We start from the raw sequence: 18,694 nt of genomic DNA, 5'->3' as shown, positions 1-18,694 counted from the left end.
ACATGGAGGACTGCTTTCAGCATGAGAGCCCCAAATATGTATGTGCCATCTTGGATCCTCCAGCCCCAGTCAAGCCACCCCAGCCAGCACTGTATGGAGTAAGAACCAAGCTGTCTCCTGTGACTCTTGCTCAAGTTCCTGACCCACAGAATGGTGAGCAATACAATGGTTGCTGATTTCAGCCACTGAGTTTTGGAGTGGATTGTTATGCAGCAAAAGATTACTGGAACTGTCTTTTCTTCCTCTTGTCATTACATTGTTTTTCAGGACAGGAACCAAGTCCAATGCATTTTTTGTTTGTTTTGTTTTTGTTTTTTTGTTTTTGCGGTACGCGGGCCTCTCACCGCTGCAGCCTCTCCCGTTGTGGAGCACAGGCTCCGGACGCGCAGGCTCAGCGGCCATGGCTCATGGGCCCAGCCACTCCGCTGCACGTGGGATCCTCCCGGACCAGGGCACGAACCCGTGTCCCCTGCATCGGCAGGTGGACCCTCAACCACTGCGCCACCAGGGAAGCCCCAATGCATTTTTTTGACGTCTCTCCACAAAGCAGTGTACTGATTGCACAATAGCTGTAACTGAGTGTTAATTCCACTTCAAATGTCTGGAGAAAATTTCTCAGGATAAAGTTGATAAATTTCATTGAATGTTAGTGTGTTTTGGAAAAGCAGCTTTGTTATAATTTGATATTTTAACGCATGACCTTGTGTAAGTCAGTGAATTGCATGAGGCCTTGGTGCTATTAATCAAGGTCTCTGAGTACCACCACCCTGAAATTTTGTGAAACCGCAATCCTGTGACCAGCTCCAGCTAGAACCACTAATAAAATAGAGAATAAAAATATGTAGGTAGAAAGCAATGGAAAGAAGAAGAGAATGTAAATTTAACCATGCTGAATTTTAAGGCAGTTTAATTTATTTGTTCTGAGTTGTGTATTTTGGCCTTCTATTTTAGAGTAAAATAAATAATTTCAAATAAAGCAAAACTGAATAGTATAGGAGGAACAACTTGTCTCCCACACAACTCCATACTTTCTGTAACTAAGGAAAATACCACAAATTGAGGAAACAACTATTAAATGACCGTTATAGCAAAATGTGACACCAATATATCAATATTATGCAAAATCCATGGTCTTATCATAAAGACAAAATAAAAGCTAACCTCTGAGTAAAATATAGTATTTCAAAGCAGACGTGTGCATTGCTAAAGGATTTACTGTTTTGATTCCTCCCTCCCTCCCTCCCTTCCTTCTTACCCTCCTTCCTTTCTTCGTCCTTCTAGTGGATGAGCTAATCACATATAAAAGAAAAGAATTCAAAGTATCAAAATAGAGTTTTGGTCATGTTTCTTTAAGTAACTAAATTCCACATTTTGCTTGGTTGGAAATGACCTGCTATCTTGCTGTCACTTCTGACACATGGGAAGTTGTGTCTTTATTTATCTATTTTTATTTCTTCCATTAGCATCTAAATAACTGCAGCTTGTACTGAATTACTGCAGGGATTGTCTCTGCTTCTTTGAAAAGAAAGTCATTCATTAGGGTGCCTTACCTTTACCAACAGACATGTTCTCAGCTTCATGATGGCTGGCAGCCAGAGAAGCAATTTCCTTTCCTTTAAAAGGGGTTGGAAAGCATCTGATTATATCGGGAAGAGGTATTTCAGTTTTCAAGGTGAAAGAACACTTGCTTCTTTTATAGATAATGGAAGAAATAAGATACATTAGTGAAAGGCAGAGGGCATACCAATTAAAACTCTCTAGGAAGGGCGGGACACAGTCTGTCCACATGTTATTTCAATGTAAATTAGCAGAGCAGGGTAACAATACCAGTGTTCTCCTTTACGAATTAAATAATTCAACTTTTAAGATAGGTTTTTCTTGGACATATTTTCTATACCAGAGCAACTGATAGCACAATACTTATCACTTAAAAGTTCTTAAATATTGTTTCCCTGTCTTAGACTATAAATTCTCAGAATAAGAGTTATAATACTGGAAAAAAAAATTTCTACTTATTTTATCCCGGCCTTTAGAATTTTGTTTAAGAGAAAGAAAACATGGAGGTTCCTTGGACAAGCAGACAAAAGAATAATAGCTATTGAAATTATCTTTAACTGTTGTGAATCTAAGATAAAACAACTTAATAAAAAATGCCCAGCCCACACAGGCTATTCAATTCATATTTGTTGTCTACCTTTTCCCGTATATCCTCTGTACCAGGACCATGTGACCCAGCAATCCACTACTGGGCATATACCCAGAGAAAACCACAATTCAAAAAGACACATGCACCCCAATGTTCACTGCAGCACTATTTACAATAGCCAGATTATGGAAACAACCTAAATGTCCATCAACAGAAGAATGCAAAAAGAAGATGTGGTACATATATACAATGGAATATTACTCAGCCATAAAAAGGAACAAAATTGGGTCATTTGTAGAGATGTGGATGGACCTAGAAACTATCATACAGAATGAAGTCAGAAAGAGAAAAACAAATATCGTATATTAACGCATATATGTGGAATCTTGAAAAATGGTACAGATGAGGCTATTTTGCAGGACAGGAATAGAGATGCTGATGAAGAGAGCAGATGGGTGGACACGGAGCAGGGAGAGGGGAGGGTGGGATGAATTGGGAGGTTAGGATTGACATATATACACTACCATGTGTAAAATAGATAGCTAGTTGGAAGCTGCTGTATAGCAGAGGGAGCTCAACTCAGTGCTCTGTGATGACCCAGATGGGTGGGATGGGGGGATGGGAGGGAGGTCCAAGAAGGAGGGGATATATGTATACATATAGCTGATTCACTTTGTTGTATAGCAGAAACTAACACAACATTATAAAGCTTATACTCCAAATAAAAAAATACATATCTAATATATAAAAATATATATAAAATATAATGTATATAAAATATATATATAAAATATCCATAAAATATATAGAAATATAATGTGAGATATAGAGAACAAGCTAGTGGTTACCAGTGGGGAGAGGGAAGAGGGGAGGGGCCAGATAGGGGTAGAGGAGAAAAAAAGGGTTATTATGGAATTATATAAAATCATGTGTGAAACTTGAAAATTGTAAAGCACTATAGAATTTAAAGACTGTTTCATTCAGTAAAATAAAATAACATGATTGATTGAATCAACAAAAAGTATAATGTGAACCACAAATATGAGAACACCTGTGTAATTTTATTCTTATGTTATTTTTTCCATTCTCCTAATTTATCAATGTAATTTTAAATTTTCTAGTAGGTGCATTAAAAGAAAAGAATCTGGCAAATTCGTTTTTTTTTTTTTCTTTTTTTTTTTTGCGGTACGCGGGCCTCTCACTGTCGTGGCCTCTCGTTGCGGAGCACAGGCTCCGGACGTGCAGGCTCAGCGGCCATGGCTCACGGGCCCAGCCGCTCCGCGACATGTGGGATCTTCCCGGACCGGGGCACGAACCCGTGTCCCCTGCATCAGCAGGCGGACTCTCAACCACTGCGACACCAGGGAAGCCCGCAAATTAGTTTTAATAATATATTTTATTTAACCCAATATATCCAAATAATACCATTTCAGGATGTAATAAATATATATTATTAATGAGATATTTTATATTCTTTTTTTGGGAACAGAGTCTTCAAAACCATTATGTACAGATTTTACATAAAGTATATCCCAATTTAGACGAGTCACCTTTCAAGTGCTCAGTAACTACATGTCTAGTGGTTCCTATACCAGATGGCACAGCCTGTTTTCTTTATTCAGTTCTCCACATTTCTTTTCCTGATATTAGCTTCTAGGACCATGTCTTCAACTTTTTGGCTTTTCGGGTGATCTTTTCTACGTCTACTTTGGGGGAGACACATAAGGTGCCCTCCCCTCCATGTGGGAGTTTTCATGAGCTATTTTTATGAATCTTCCTTACTTCTTTATTACCTCTTGATGTGCCAGCTATCCAGTATTCACTCAGGAACTCAGCAACTCTCTGCAGATAATTCACACATTTGCTCCATTTATTTCTAGTGTCCATCACAATTTATTTCTCCTGGCTTCCTATTTGACATTTTGTAAATCAAAGCCTTTAAGCCTTGGTTTTAAAATTTGTAAAACAAGGGAGTGTTAACTAGATGATTTCAAAGGTCCCCTGTACATTTACTATAACATGATTCTAGGGTTCTTTATATTAACTCAGGCTCAACATTATGAAAGTGGCTGTTTCACTCAATGCCCAGTTTCCCCATTATAGGGGGCTATTCATATACACACTGAATATTCTAAGCAAAGACTCTCTCTTTGAGCTAATGTAGTCCGTCAGTTCTTCCTTCATCATGTATCACCTGCATCTAGACCCCAATCAACTCTCCAGAATTTTTGTAGGTGTTACCCATTCTTCACATTGTCTCTCTCTAGTGTATGTTTAAGTTTGTTGGATTTATCATCATCTCTAACTTTGACTACATATTTAGGGAGGTAGAAAAACAAGAGAAGCCCTGAATGTGTATATGAAAGGGAATATGAACTAGAAATTGGGGAATTAAAGTCCCAAGTTCAAGACTGAAATTTAAAATCAGTTTGAAGGTGAGCAGTAAATGTTGGCCTGATTTAGATGACCTTATAGAAGGTAGAGCTACTACAGAAATATGTGAGTTCGGCATTTGATGTATTTTTTTCCCCATCAAATAAATGTTGTACCTCTAAGGTACAAATTATGGAACTCTGATAATAAAGTAGTTTAAATGCTATAAGGTTTGAATTTTGTTATTTATTACGTAAGTCCAGCCTGTGAAATTTCTGTAGCCATCTGTGATCATGGAATATATTCAAAATATGCCATCCCGTGCCAACTCAGCTGCAGCACAGCCAGGCTCCATGAAGAATCTGAACATCATTTATCCTGATCAGTATGTAGTGCATAGCAGCCCTTTCAGGATCAACAACATTACTTGTCATCCAAGAGCATCCCATTATCTTGTCATTCCTTAGGTCTTTCCTCTTCGAGCCACTCCATGACACCTGTGATTCATTGCTCTCTACTGATTCCACTGTTAACTACTTTAACTATGTCTGTTTCTGCTGCTTTTGTTTTATATTTAACATCCAGAGATAATCAGATTATGTATTTCGTATCCAATATAAAGCAGTTTTCCTACTTGGTGTTCTCCAGACTGCCATGTTGGGAGACAGGTTCATTTATGTCTAATCTAGAGATGGCTTATCATTGGTCCCTTCAACTGTGGTAGAGGTTTCAATGTCACATAACTCAAAGCCTAGTAACTTCCATGCAAAGAACTGTCTGGAGCAGCTTTTCCCAGTACATTTTTGGTTATGTAGTGGATACTTTACAGCTTTATGCGTTTCTACAGTAAGCACCTACTATCCTCTAGGAACTTTTTAAACACTTGTGTTATAAACAAATAAGACATAGATTCTGTCTGAAAGGAGCTCACAGTCCAACGTAGAAATGCAAACTTTTTTTTTTTTTTTTTTTGCTAAAAATATAGTTATGCAGAGAGATAAGCAGAGGTGTGATGAAGAAGTGATTAACTTTAGTTGGAGAGAATAAGAAGGCTTCATAGAAGAGCTGATTTTGAAGAAGCATCTTAATTGCAGATGTTCTCAGTAGGGTGTGGAGATAGGGAAGGAAAAGGGAATGCAATTTCAGACATGACACAATCTGAATGGAAGTACAGATGTGTAATCCAGAAGCTGGATGAAATGTATTAGGGTTAAAGCATAGACTGCAAGGGTGGCGCAACAAGAAAGTAGATGGGATAAGTAGCTAGTGTCCAGATTATGGAAGGCCATGTGCTAATGGGTTTGGACTTTGTTCTACAAGTAATGGGAAGCTACTGAAAGGTTTCAAGCCATTGACTAAAATAACAAGATCGGTATTTTAAGTTAGATAACCCTGATAGCAGTGTAGGGGAGGAATTAAAAATGGGGGTGACCTGAGGAGTGATACTGGGAGGGGGGTATTGCCACTGTCCATGAAAGCGCTGGTGAGATGAGGCTTTGAAAAAAGACAGCAATGAATGGAAGAAGGGTTCAAAGAAGTAAAAGGATAAGGATTAGCAATATACAAGTGACTGACGTGGGGCTAAGGTTGAAGCAGGAGACTAAGATTATTCCCAGGTTTGGTCCTCTATTTCCACGTGAATCCTGGTGGTTTTCAAGAAAAAAAAAGGGAACCCAGAAGGACAAAGAGATTTGGGGAAAATTCTGTGTACAATTCCTGTCATTCCAAGAGCTCCAATCAAGGAGGTATGGTAGGTGTTTGGGCACCTATTTTAGCTAAAGTTATGGATGAGAATGTCAGGGAATGTCTAGAGAGAAGAGGAGATGACCAAAGACTAAGCTGTAGGGCTTCCAAGCGTTAAGAAGTGGGTGAGCAGAAGAGACTGAGGGATATTTAGAGAGGTGGGGTAGAGAACCAGGAGATAGTAGCATACAGATTAGCAGTGACAAGGAGTAAAATAGGTCAAATGGAACAAGGACTGAAACAACCCAATAGAAAATAGTGACATCTACTGGAACATTTCCTGGGCTGTGGGGAGGATAGAACATTGTTTTAAGTCATTTGAAGAATAAATATGAGAAAGAGGAGACAGCAATTTCAGATCATTCTTTCAAAGACTTGGTTGTCAAGGGGAGAGCTAGCATAACATGTGCAGAAAGAATTACTGGAGCTGATAAGGGAGGGTCTGACTTTTTGGATTACTTAATCTATAAAATGGGAGAGCCATTCTGAGCATGTTTAAAGCCTATAAATTGAGAGGCAAAAGAGGGAGAGAACAGTTATGCAGAAAGAGGATATAACTGTAGGACCAAGTTCATATCAGGGGTAAAATTAGCTTTGAGGAGGAAAAAAGGGCAACATCCTATAATACTTAAGACAGGTTAGATGATCAGTGCAAACTGAATCTCTTTCAGGTAGCAGTTTCTGAGAACATTTCATAAGTATGTGCAAGAGTGCTCAACACACATGATGTGATTATTGCTGACTTTATCTATTTGCTCCAAACCTCACAATTTTCTGTTTTCAATACTTGTATCTGTGATTTGCCCCCCAGTTTTTACTGGCACTAGAAAAACTGGAAAAAACAGTATGGATTCTAGTTTCAGTTACTACCATTGCCCATTACTTCAGCTACCTCCTCACTCAACAGCCACAGAGCTGGTTAATTTTAAGTTGGAGCTTCTTTCTCTCAGCTCAGAACTTGTTCCAAGTCTGTTCTAATATGGCACTCCATTTCTTAAAAAAACTCAATGCTTAAAGACTAATAAAATTATTTCCTAAAATTACTTTATAAATAAATATAGTAATAAGTGAGAAAATAAAATAAGTGAAGGCATACTTTTTATAAAAACTTACATTCCAGTATTTCTACAGAGCTTTTTGTTTCTTTGTTTTTAATGAAAACAATATCTATTATCCTCTCCTTTTTTCTACCTCTCCCAATCAATTTCAAATCTTTTATCTATTTCTTTGGTATTTACCTGTATATTTCTAAAAAAATCTTAAACTACTTTAATAATATAGTTATGTTTTTCCAGCTTAGACATTATGTATTTCACATACTACAAGTGAAAGATGAATATTTAATTCTTTTATATTCTCAATCTCCTTCACTTTCTTCCCCCATTTTCCAATATGTTTAATCTTGTTTATCTGATCAATAATCAGTTCTTACATTATTGTGAGTATAAATATTTTTCACAGGTAACCCTTATAAGTTATTATGTTTATATTTTCTTCCTTGGATACTTTTTTTTGTTTTTTTTTTTTGCGTTTGAGTTAAAAATTGTGTGTGTGTGTGTTTGTTTCGGTTGCTTTATTTGCTACATACCTATTACTGATTCATCCCCAAACTCTGCCAAAGGGGAAATGTCTTAATATTTTAAACATTTAAGTGTTTCTATTCATTTTATCTTCTTGGAGATATCTTTCTAGGAGAGCTTTCTCCTCTTGGTCTCCTTTGGGCTTACTGCTCTCCTGGTGTTTTGCATAGCTATTGTTGTTTCGGGATCTCCCTTTACAATCATCCTAGAAATTCTCATAGTAGTTCACCTCCATTGGATCCCCTGTGTGTAGGTTTATGTCTTCCTTTTTCTTGGTTTACACCCTCATTTTGGTGACATGTTTTCTACTAATTTCCTGAGGAAGAGCTCATGGGAGATCAAGTTTGAGATACCTTGTAAATATGAAATATCTTTATTCCACTCTCATGGTTTTTTTTTCCCAGTTTGGCCACTGTAAAAGTATAGAATAGCAATAATATTCATTCATAAGTTTGAAGTTATTGTTTTATTTATTTGTGTGTTTGTCTTGTGTTGCTGCTGACAAGTTTGATGCCATTCTGATTTTTTTCTCTCTGCAAGTTTTACTCCCATGTTCTACTTTTTAAAGTGATATGCACTGATGTGGGTTTTTTTTTTCCCCCACTTGTGTTAGGCATTCCATAGACTTTTCACTCTGAATTTCAGTTTTGAAACATTATGTTGAATTAGTTCCTTGATAATCTCCTTACCATAATTTCTTCTGTTCTCTTTCTCATTTTCCTATTATTCATATAATGAACCTTTGAGGCGGGTGCTCTACGTTTTTTTCCTTTCTGTTTAATTTTCTACATGTAGTCTTTTTATTCTAATTTCTTAGAGATTTCCTTAAGTTAAATTCAACATTTTCTAGCTGACTTTTTCTTCATTTCTGCTATCACAGTTCTAGTTTCTACAAGTCTTCCTTTCTTTGTATGGATGTTTATTTTTTTTTAGCATCATGGTGTTTTTTTCATGGAAGTAAGATTTCCTGTCTCTGAGAGGCTAGATGTTAAATGCGGACACACAGACACAGAGTTTTGTTCTGCTTCCATCACTCTGTTTTCTCCAAATTTGTTATTTCAATTTGTTTGGTCTCTGTCTTTCATGTTAGAGGCTTTCCTCAAATATCTGGGGATACTTGGCTGCCCATAAATATTTAGAAATGAGTCACCAAATACCTGATTAGAAACTTATGGGCTTGTCAACTGGTGTGCCTTCTTGGTGGGTGATCTGGCCCTGACGTTTGGTCAGTGAACTCCTGACTATTAGTGATTTTCAGGTCTTTTCTCTTAGTCTGGTTAGATTCCCTGGAGGAGAATTATCCACCCTCCTATCAGGAGGGTCTAATACTGGCTGCTAGCATTCTTAGAGTCACGTAAGGGGAGAGGTCAGGGAGATCTCGTGGTTCAGGGTGTACATGAACCATTACAATTGAAGCGTCCTAGCTGGGCCCATGTTCTCTACTCCAGTATCCCTCTGACTCCTCTTCTGTAGAAAGTTAAGCCCCATCCTTCTACAGGAGAAGAGAAAGTGGCCTAGCCGCCTGTAATGTAGTTAGGGAACTGTTTCTCTATTGCATTCAACAAACATCCTCCTGGATTTAATCTGCCTTTATCTTCAGGTTTGGGTATAGCTGGGACTGTCAGTTCTGGAGGATTTATGAGTTTTGCAGTACACATCATTTTGCTTCTGGACTTTCTCTATGAATGTCTTGGAATTAATTCATCTTTCTCCAGGCTAAGGCAGTTATTATTTGTCTATCTGCTTTCTAGCTTCCAAAAATGTGCAGCTGTTGTCTTTCTTGCATGACATTTGTATTTGTCACTTACTGCCTTAAGAATCCACTGTTAGGTTAGTAGGGTGTCATGAGGAAACACAGGTAAGCGTGTGTTGGTTTTGTTGTATAATTTAGACAACTTGGAATATATAGTTTTTTGAGACAACCTCTTAAGATATAGCATTATTTAAAAACACTGATCTAAGCATGGAAGTCACAACTTCTAAATGTTTTGTAAAGTGCAAAAAAACCAACATAAGTTTCTAAAGGTGATAAAGTTGAATCATGAATCCCTTTAGTAATAAATAATCTATATCTATTTTTGTGTGCTTCACACATCTCTTAATAACCATGAGGGGATTACAGTATTCTCAGTAGATCGATTCCATACTTCTTCTTATTAATCATTCTAACTTTTATAATGCTGGAAGTGCCAAAATATCTCCTCAGTGCAGCTGCATATTCACGGTCCAAAACATTCTTTCCAGTATGACTTGATTATCCTCATCAACTTTGTAACGACCTTCATATGTGAGGTGAGGGAGTGAAAAAATCAAGCTTGCCACAAATAAGAGTAGATTCAGAGTTCTAATGTGAATTCAGATTAGCAACAGTGTGCTAGCTGTGAGGAGAATTAGTTGGAGTTGCTCATTCTAGAGCAGACACACTAAACATATATAAAAAATAATAAAAGTAAATTAAAGTAAAGATCTTTGGAAAAATATGACTGCCCCTAATTTACAAGAACTTGGTTAAATATTTAATAATTTCAAAGAATAAACAACTGTTGTGTCCAAGAAGTAGACGTAATAGCAAATGTTGAAACCAAGGCAAAGAAGATGAAAATATCTGTATCTAGTGTTGTCAGTATGGCTTCAGCCAATATGCCAGTAGAAGAGAATAAATGACATGTAAATTGGGATCGAAGAACTGCCTCCATTCTTGTAAGATGCAGTTCGGAGGTTTGAATACTTCCTGTATGAGTTTAAATTGTCTATACATTGAGTGGGTTTTATAGGAAACCTCTGTATGGCAAAAGAAATTGAAGAAGTAACAAAGTTTGCCTGAGGGCTAAACACCTGTATTCAAGTTAATGGGATATGTGCCCAAATAAGGCTTCAGTCAGTCATTATAAAACAAACAAACAAAATATGAGGTTAGAAAAAAAAAGTACCACTTTTCTGAAGAGTCTTCCTCCTAATGAGCACTTCAGATTACATTAATTTCCTTTAAAATTTTACATGAATTCTTTTTTCCCCAGGAAGTTTATGTATTTTTATGCCACTTGGCCCTCCGTATAGAAGAAATATATTGTCCCTATTGCACAGAAAAATGAAAGCGCAGCAAAAAGATTGGTGGGATGAGAAGACGGTTAGGGGGATGTTCTGAAATTAAGTAAATCAGAATAGAAAGAGAATATTTATGCTTCTTTTCCTTTGATTCTATTTTTAAATATGCACTCTCAGATTAGCATAGAAAGATATTTATTAACTGCTTACTAGCATGTAATTGCATTAGATAAATTATAAATAAGTTGAAAGATATATTGACAATTACATCCAATCTCGCATTTCAAAGCCAAGAGAGAAAGCAAAGTAAACAAATTAAAAATAGAATATAAAAGCATTACACAAAATAATCTAAGGAAACAGTGCAATGCAGAATCAATTCTGAGGAAAAATAAACTATGCTAATTATAAAATCAGTGGGACTATTTCATTGTGTGGACTCATGAACTCAACTTCAAGAGATGCACTGTAGTAATTTGTCAAAATTGGCCCATTTATTCAATTCCATATAACCTAAGAAGGTGAAGATTGCATAGTGTTGACCTCAGTTGGAAAAGAGATTTCACTACCTAGGTCAGTTATATATCTGTCATTCATTCATTGCTTTATTTATTCACCTTCGGGACAATTAGTGTTTATTTTCAGTTGGGGGTCAAGATATTGAAGAGGAAAAACACATGGTCCTGATTCTTCAGGAGCTCAGACAGTTGGAGATATAAGAACATATAACAAGGGCGCTGATATGTGATCACTTTTCACAGGGATGGGATGTTAAGTGCTGTGGTGTGGAGCGTAAAGGAAGGTTTCTGAAGTCATGCTTGCTTTCAATCTAAGAATATGACTAAGTTCTCAGCCATAAATCAGTGGAGGAATTATTTCAGTTAGAAGAAAATGTGCAACATCACAGATCATGAGAGGGCATGGATTGTTTTGGAAACTACAGCATAAGCATCACAGACTTTCAGGAGTGGTAGGAGATGAGATAAAAGAAAGGTGTTTGAAGGGTCTTATGTATGCTAAGCCAAGGGATTTGTATTTTAGTGTAGGGATTGGGGAGTCACTTAAAGATTTTATGAGGGAGACCAGTGTGATTGGACTTGCTTTTGGTAAGATCTCTGGTAGCACCTCAAAGGGTAAACTGGAAAGGACTGAGAATTTAGACAGAGAGAAAAGTGAGTAGCAAATGTAATAAGAGAGGAAATAATAGGGAGATATTTAATAGTTGGAGCTGTCTAGTCTTTATCATTAATTAGATTCAGATGGAAGAGTGATTACCTGGTTTCCAGTTTGGCTAAATGGTGAATGATGTTTCTGTTAACTCGATAAGGAGAGGAAAGAGAAGCAGAGGGAAGGTAATAAATTTGTTTGGAGTAAATTGGATACTTCAAAAATGGAGAGTAAAACAATTTACTTAAATACAAACAGGGATTTTGGGAAAAAAATAGTTATTTCTTGCAAAATAAGTAAGCCTTTCTTTTTTTAAATCCTGGAAATGTGTTACTAATACCAACTGATCTGAACGTATCCTTTCCCATTCCTGGAATAGGATATTATTTAAACTTACTTTCTCTGGAACATTGCCTTTGGCAAATAGCCCAAAGAAGTATATAGACTTAGGAAAGTCTTTGCAGATGGGAATTCTGCTTTCCCTGTTTTATTACCATCTTGACCAGGAAGAGGAAGAATTCAATTAGAGGACACCTTTAGGTTTGAGCTTTGCCTTTTAATAACTAGATTTATTTAGTTATTGCAGGACCAACAGATGGGCCTAAAAACCACCTTGTATTTTCCAACATAATATTGTTGATCTCTTTTGTTTGTTTGTTTGTTTGTTTTGGACGAGAGACTAGACAAATGGTGACCAGACGGTTCAGTCTAGAAAAGCATAATTGCCAACTCTGATTTAAGCGGAAGTGGAAAAACTCCTCAGAGGAAAATGGGAACTTAGCTTCAGGATAGTAGCTTCCATGTGTGAGTGGGTTTTAAATTCTCCGATGGGGGGAAGAAAAGGCATAACAGAAAAAAATCATTTACAGGATTTAGGATGGTAAGTTTATTTTTAGGGAATCTACTTAAACAGCTATTTCTTGCTTGTGTATATTTGTACTAGTAGAAATCATTAAACTTTTTTTTTTTGCAGATCTTAGTGTTCCCATCCATACTTTAGAAGGAGTTAACTGAGCTGACAGATTTGATTACTCAAAGTGGTCAGTCTCATTTTTTATTTCACTTTGATATAAGACTTGGCACGAGTCTATTACAAGCTATGCTCATTTATTGCTGCACTTCTAAGTTATAAATCTGGTTTACATCTATGGAAAATGTAGTGCAGAATTGAAGACATGTCCAATTATCTGGGCAATTTGTTTTATGAACTTATACCAAATTAAATAGAAAGCATCGCCAGTATTTGTTCTTCCTCTGTGGGCTGCAAATCAGTTAAGAAAAAACCCTTCTTGAACAGGGGCATCCAAAGTTCTGGCTTTTCAGACTGTCTCCTGAATGTGTTCTGATTAAAACAGGACCTGAAAGTCTGATTGATAGTCTCTGTTTCTTTCCTTAATGTCACAAATGCATTCAGAATGTTGACTCCTCTGAAAGGTAGAATTGCTGAGCTGAATTGCATTGCCTTCAGCAGTTCTTCATATTAGTTAGAGGAAATGATTTGATGAAGCATTTAAATCATGGATATGCAAGGCTGGTTTTCTCAGGAAATAAGTATTGAAAGGAATTTTGTGCGTCTCTCATCTATAAAAATGAAATAAAATTCAGCCTAGGAAGGGCAATCAAGACATAGTATTATATGTATATGCTTTTGACTTTCACAAATAAGTGACTCATCTGATCAAGCATAATATGTAAAGGTGAATTTTTAAGCATTTGTCCTCCGGTAATAAAGAAGTGGGTACCACCCTAGGGATATAAGACTACGATATTATTGGGGATGATGGTGGGAAAATCTGTGGTCTGCTTTTTTGGTTCTACTCCATTTTTGGCGGGGCGGGGTGGGGGGGGGAGGAAGGCTGCTGAATGAAAACAAAACAAAACAATGTGGAAGACCTTAAGCTCATGAAAACTTGGGCAACTTTCTGCAGTAGAAATAATGGGTAACTTTTAAGGAATCCGTCAGTAGTTGATTTGGAGTCAGCTCTTGAATTGGTTCCCTCTGGAAAGGGAGGTTGATTGATTCCTTTCTTGTTTTATTTTTACAACAGCTTATTCTCATTTTATAAGTAAAATAATTTATCTTTCTAGGAATATACTGATTTTAGAGTCTTGTTCTGATTGTTTTAGCAACTCTGTTTCCTCAGGTGTAAATTATTCTCTTGGTTGAGTTTTGTGTCTCTTTCACTGTGTGGCTTTATTTAATTCTTTGGTTATGTGATTCTTGTGTGTTCTTATTCGTCTGCATCCATTTGTGCAAAGTGCTTGGTGGAAGTGTCGTGAGTTTTTGCTAAGACTTGTATTCTATTGTGTTTTCAATTAAATTTAAAGAGACACATACATTTCCTTAGGGTCTGGTCTTCTTGTTCTGTTGCCCTTAAGCATTGACCACCTAGGGCTGTTGCCTCTCTAACACAAGCCCTGCTCCCACACTTGTCTTCTATCTTTGAGGTTGATCCCTTGCTCCCTGGAGAGAGGACAGCTGCACAAAGGTGAACCTCTCTGTTGTCCCTAGCACGTCCTCCCATGCTCAGGCTCCCTGCTCTCAGGCCTGGAGCACCTAGTCTTTAGTCTGTGTTCTACCTTGTATTTCCTGTGTTACATTTCCCCCCCTTTTATTCTTATCATTGTGTCATCACTTAGGAATTCTATGGGGTTTCTGATCTATGGAGATTTCTCATTTTTGTACATGGCTATATGTTTATTCATTTAAGTATATTTTCTATCATCTGGAGGGATTTGACATTGCTCAAGCTGACACTTTGAATGAAATCAATACTTTTGTTAGGCTTAATTTGGATAATTGTGCTTCCCCAGAATTTTTCACTGCCATCTCAGTGCAAACTTGCCTTTAAAACTCACCACCAGCTGTTTTTCACTGGAGATGTTTATTGTCAGGCACATCCAGGGGCCTAGTAAGTGGAGAACCATCATCAAATTAAATTATTTCTGTTACTTTTTAACAATAACAATTTATAAATCTCAAGAACATATATTAAGTTATAAACCAATAAAAACAAACTATCCTATTCCTTTCTATTCCATTATTATTCCACTTTTTTTAATCTAAGGGGGCCAAATGAATATCAAAAGGGAGAAATATTTTAAAATTGAAAACTAATGGACACTTTACCTCACCCTTAAGATACATTTGGCAATAAAATATACTCTCTTAGGTTCAAATCTGCAGTTATATATGGTGAATTGATCAACACAAGAAGAAGGAATTAGAAAATAGTCTTTTGTGATAAAGGCAAGATTTAATTGACTAGTAAAAATAACTTGTCTTTGTGGATGAGAATTTTGGTCAATACCCTTGTTTAAAAATTGTATATACGAATTTAAAACCATTTTTCAGGAGAGTTATTATGGAAGCTTTAAGAGGAATTTCCTTATGCTCATATACATTTCCTCATCTGTTTTTCTTTCTGCTGTTAAAATTAAGTGGCTGCTGTATTGAAACTTATCCTCATTGCTTTTTATTCTCTCCAGAATTATTCATGCCATAGTCTATTTTTCTCCATTTATTATACTAATTTGCTTTTAATTTGACAGTTTTCCTCATGTTTCAATGCATTGTTTTGACAGAGAGTTACTCATCAAGATTTTACTTGAAAAAGAAAATGATAATTCCTGTTCACATTTTAAACTTAATTCCTTTTAGTCTTTCTTTTTATTCCATAGTTCTGTGTGCATTACAATGATAGAGACTATAACTGACAAGATAATGGATTAAACTTTAAGAGTTGATCTAGCTAAAGAGGGCTCATTAGATACCAAAGATTAAACTGAAAGCAAATTTTTTAAAAATAGAGAAATGTCAAAAACACCCCACAACAGATAGACGATATGATTTATTTTAAAAAGCCACTACTCTTATGCTTAACCAATAACTAGCTAACTTATATACCACTTACTCCTGTTCTTTCCTCACGGCATGTATGACCTGGATGGGTACGCCATGCACAGGCTTGCGAGTAAATATCACTTTGCCTTAATCTACATTCGGCCTGCTCCTTTATTTGCACATTCCCCTTGATGAAAGAGCTTTATCGTTTTCACCCCTTTTCTTCCCTGTTTTGTCTGCCCCTGCTCTTATTTTTTTGCTTTCAATTATCTATCATCTAGCTATCATCTAGCTATCTATTAACTATCTATCTATCATCTATCTGTCTTTCTTTTCTGCCTCTATCTCAAGTATTTCGACAAAATCCTCTGACATAGTTTTGATGGTGGAGATGAGGTTTTCTTTTGCACAGTTTTTTCAATTTCCTGCTACCTTCTATTCCTTACAAAGTTTGAGAAACAAGATTCAGAGGTACAAGTCTGTTAAGCAAAGGCGGCCCACATCCTGCAGAGGGCGTGGTGCACAGCTTACAAGGAGGTCTTTACTTGGTGTATTCTGTCAGGTATCATCAGTCAATAGCCCTGGAACTGGACTCTGTCTAAAAGATAGTCAAAGACAGACTTAGCCAGGAAATTTCTGCCCCATTCGGAGTCCCCTTTTTTCTTAGGTAGACCAGCTTGGGTTGGAATCTGGGGTAGAGTAGACGTCCACATAGGGGCCCATGGAGTGGAAACAAATAGCCTCTTCTCCCTTATTCAGGGTAGTTAAGGAAAATGATTGAAAACACTATAGTCTTTGAATATGAGCCTAATGAACACAATAGATAATACAGTTGACCCTTGAACAACACAGGGACTAGGGCAGCTGAACCTCTGAGCAGTTGAAAATAAGAGTGTAACTACGTTGGCCCTCCGTATCCCAGGTTTTGCATTCTTGGATTCAACCAACCTTAGATCATGTGGTACCAAAGTATGTACTATTGAAAAAAATCAGCGTATAAGTGGACCTATGCAGTTTAAACCCGTGTTGTTCAAGGGTCAACTGTATTACTTTGAACTCCAAATTTAATTTGTTTGTAGTCTTTGTATTTATTGTGATGATTTATTTAATTTTTGACTATTTGGGGATCATAATAATTATACTAAAACTCATGTTAATATGATAGAGAAATGTAATGTTCCTTTGTATGGGTTAAAAAATCTTATTCCAGTATAAACTTTTATTTAAAATTCTTATGAAATGGCTAGTACAAATTCTACAGAATTTGGATGGGATTTTAACATGACTGTATTTTAAAAATTATTCTTAAATGAGGCCATTACCACTATTAAGTGCATAGCTACTATATTATCACTTTTTCGAAGAACTGTTCTAGACAGTGAATGGAGAAAATCATTCTCATTCATAAACATCAATTTAAATTTTAATAGTGTTACCATCCCATCTACTTTAAGGAAAACCACTACTTATTGAAAACATTTAGACAAAAAAATTGCTTCACACAAAGAAGTTAAACACTGTTTAATGTTTTAGTACAGTACTGGGGACATTAAATAAATAACAATGGAAATAAAACAGAAGAGAAGGTCTGTTAGCAGCCTGGACTTCATTCACGTGAAAGACTGTTGAAATTTATGCTCAAGTTACTGTGTACCAGTGTATACGACATCTGAATATGTGGGTGTCACATTTAATTCTTTTAAAAAATCTGCTTTTAAAAAAACACTAATTGAGTAAATACCTGATAAATATTTTCTTCCTGAAAATATAGGACTTTTATTTTTGTGTCCAGAAGCCCCGTCTTTTCAGCTGGAAACTGCCTTACCACACTTCATAGTCCTAGAGATGTCATTTTACTACACAGTAGTTGATTAATTTCATACTGGAAAAGTTACAGTACCCCATTCTCTTGGCCTCAGATTGATTGGTCTAGTTATAGGTACATGGTCATAGTTTGCTAGTGCATTCCTTCTCTAGTATTTTCTTGTTACTATGTGCACTTACTGTGGCTAAAGTTTTAATGGGTAAAAAGATCAACAGTTGTCATGCCTTATTGGCTAGAAGAGCAAAGGTGGATTCTTTGGTGCAAGGGGAGGGTAGGAGAGGGACAGTAGAAAGAATGACAGCAGAAGAATGATAGGGAGGGTGAGAGGGCAGTGGGCATTGGGGAGAGAGAGAGAGAGAATAAATTGACCTAGAAAGTCAACTTAGAAGAGAGATGGGTGCTCCCGATGTCTTTTGAATTATTCGAATTCTTGGTTCTCTGCTTTGCCTGTAATCTGGTTGTTCTGCAAGATACTCCAGTATTTTTCCAATAACATGCCCCTTTAAAATCTATTCTTACTGAGTATCTGTCATTGCCACCAAACTTTCTGATAAATGCAAATTATATCTTATTCTACAGGTTTCATTTAGAGAGATGTCAGTTTGAAGAAAGGCAAACTTGTAAATATGGTCTGTGTCCAAATGCAGAGATCCTCATAACAATATTTAAAATCAATTTGGTTAACTTTTACAGAAAGCAAACAGTTGAAGTAAAACTTGAATCTATTAAGTGATACTTAGAAGCCTTTCAGGCTTTGAGACTTAGGTTTTCTTTAATGAGTTAGAAAGGCAGTTGATGAAACAAGCTTATCTAGGATGGAACAAGTTCACCTTCTTAACTTCATGCAGACCTAAGCAATCCCAATGATTTTGAATGTCTTAATAGAATCACCAAGTTGTCAAGTGAATTTTGTCCATTTCCCTAAATAAATCCAGTTCACTATTATCTGTAAAATAAGCTCTTATAATCCA

Source organism: Grampus griseus (assembly GCF_964374135.1).
Source record: "Grampus griseus genome assembly, chromosome: 18".
NCBI lineage: Eukaryota > Metazoa > Chordata > Mammalia > Artiodactyla > Delphinidae > Grampus > Grampus griseus.
The sequence above is the reverse complement of the archived record's forward strand: the minus strand, read 5'-3'. Positions refer to the sequence as shown.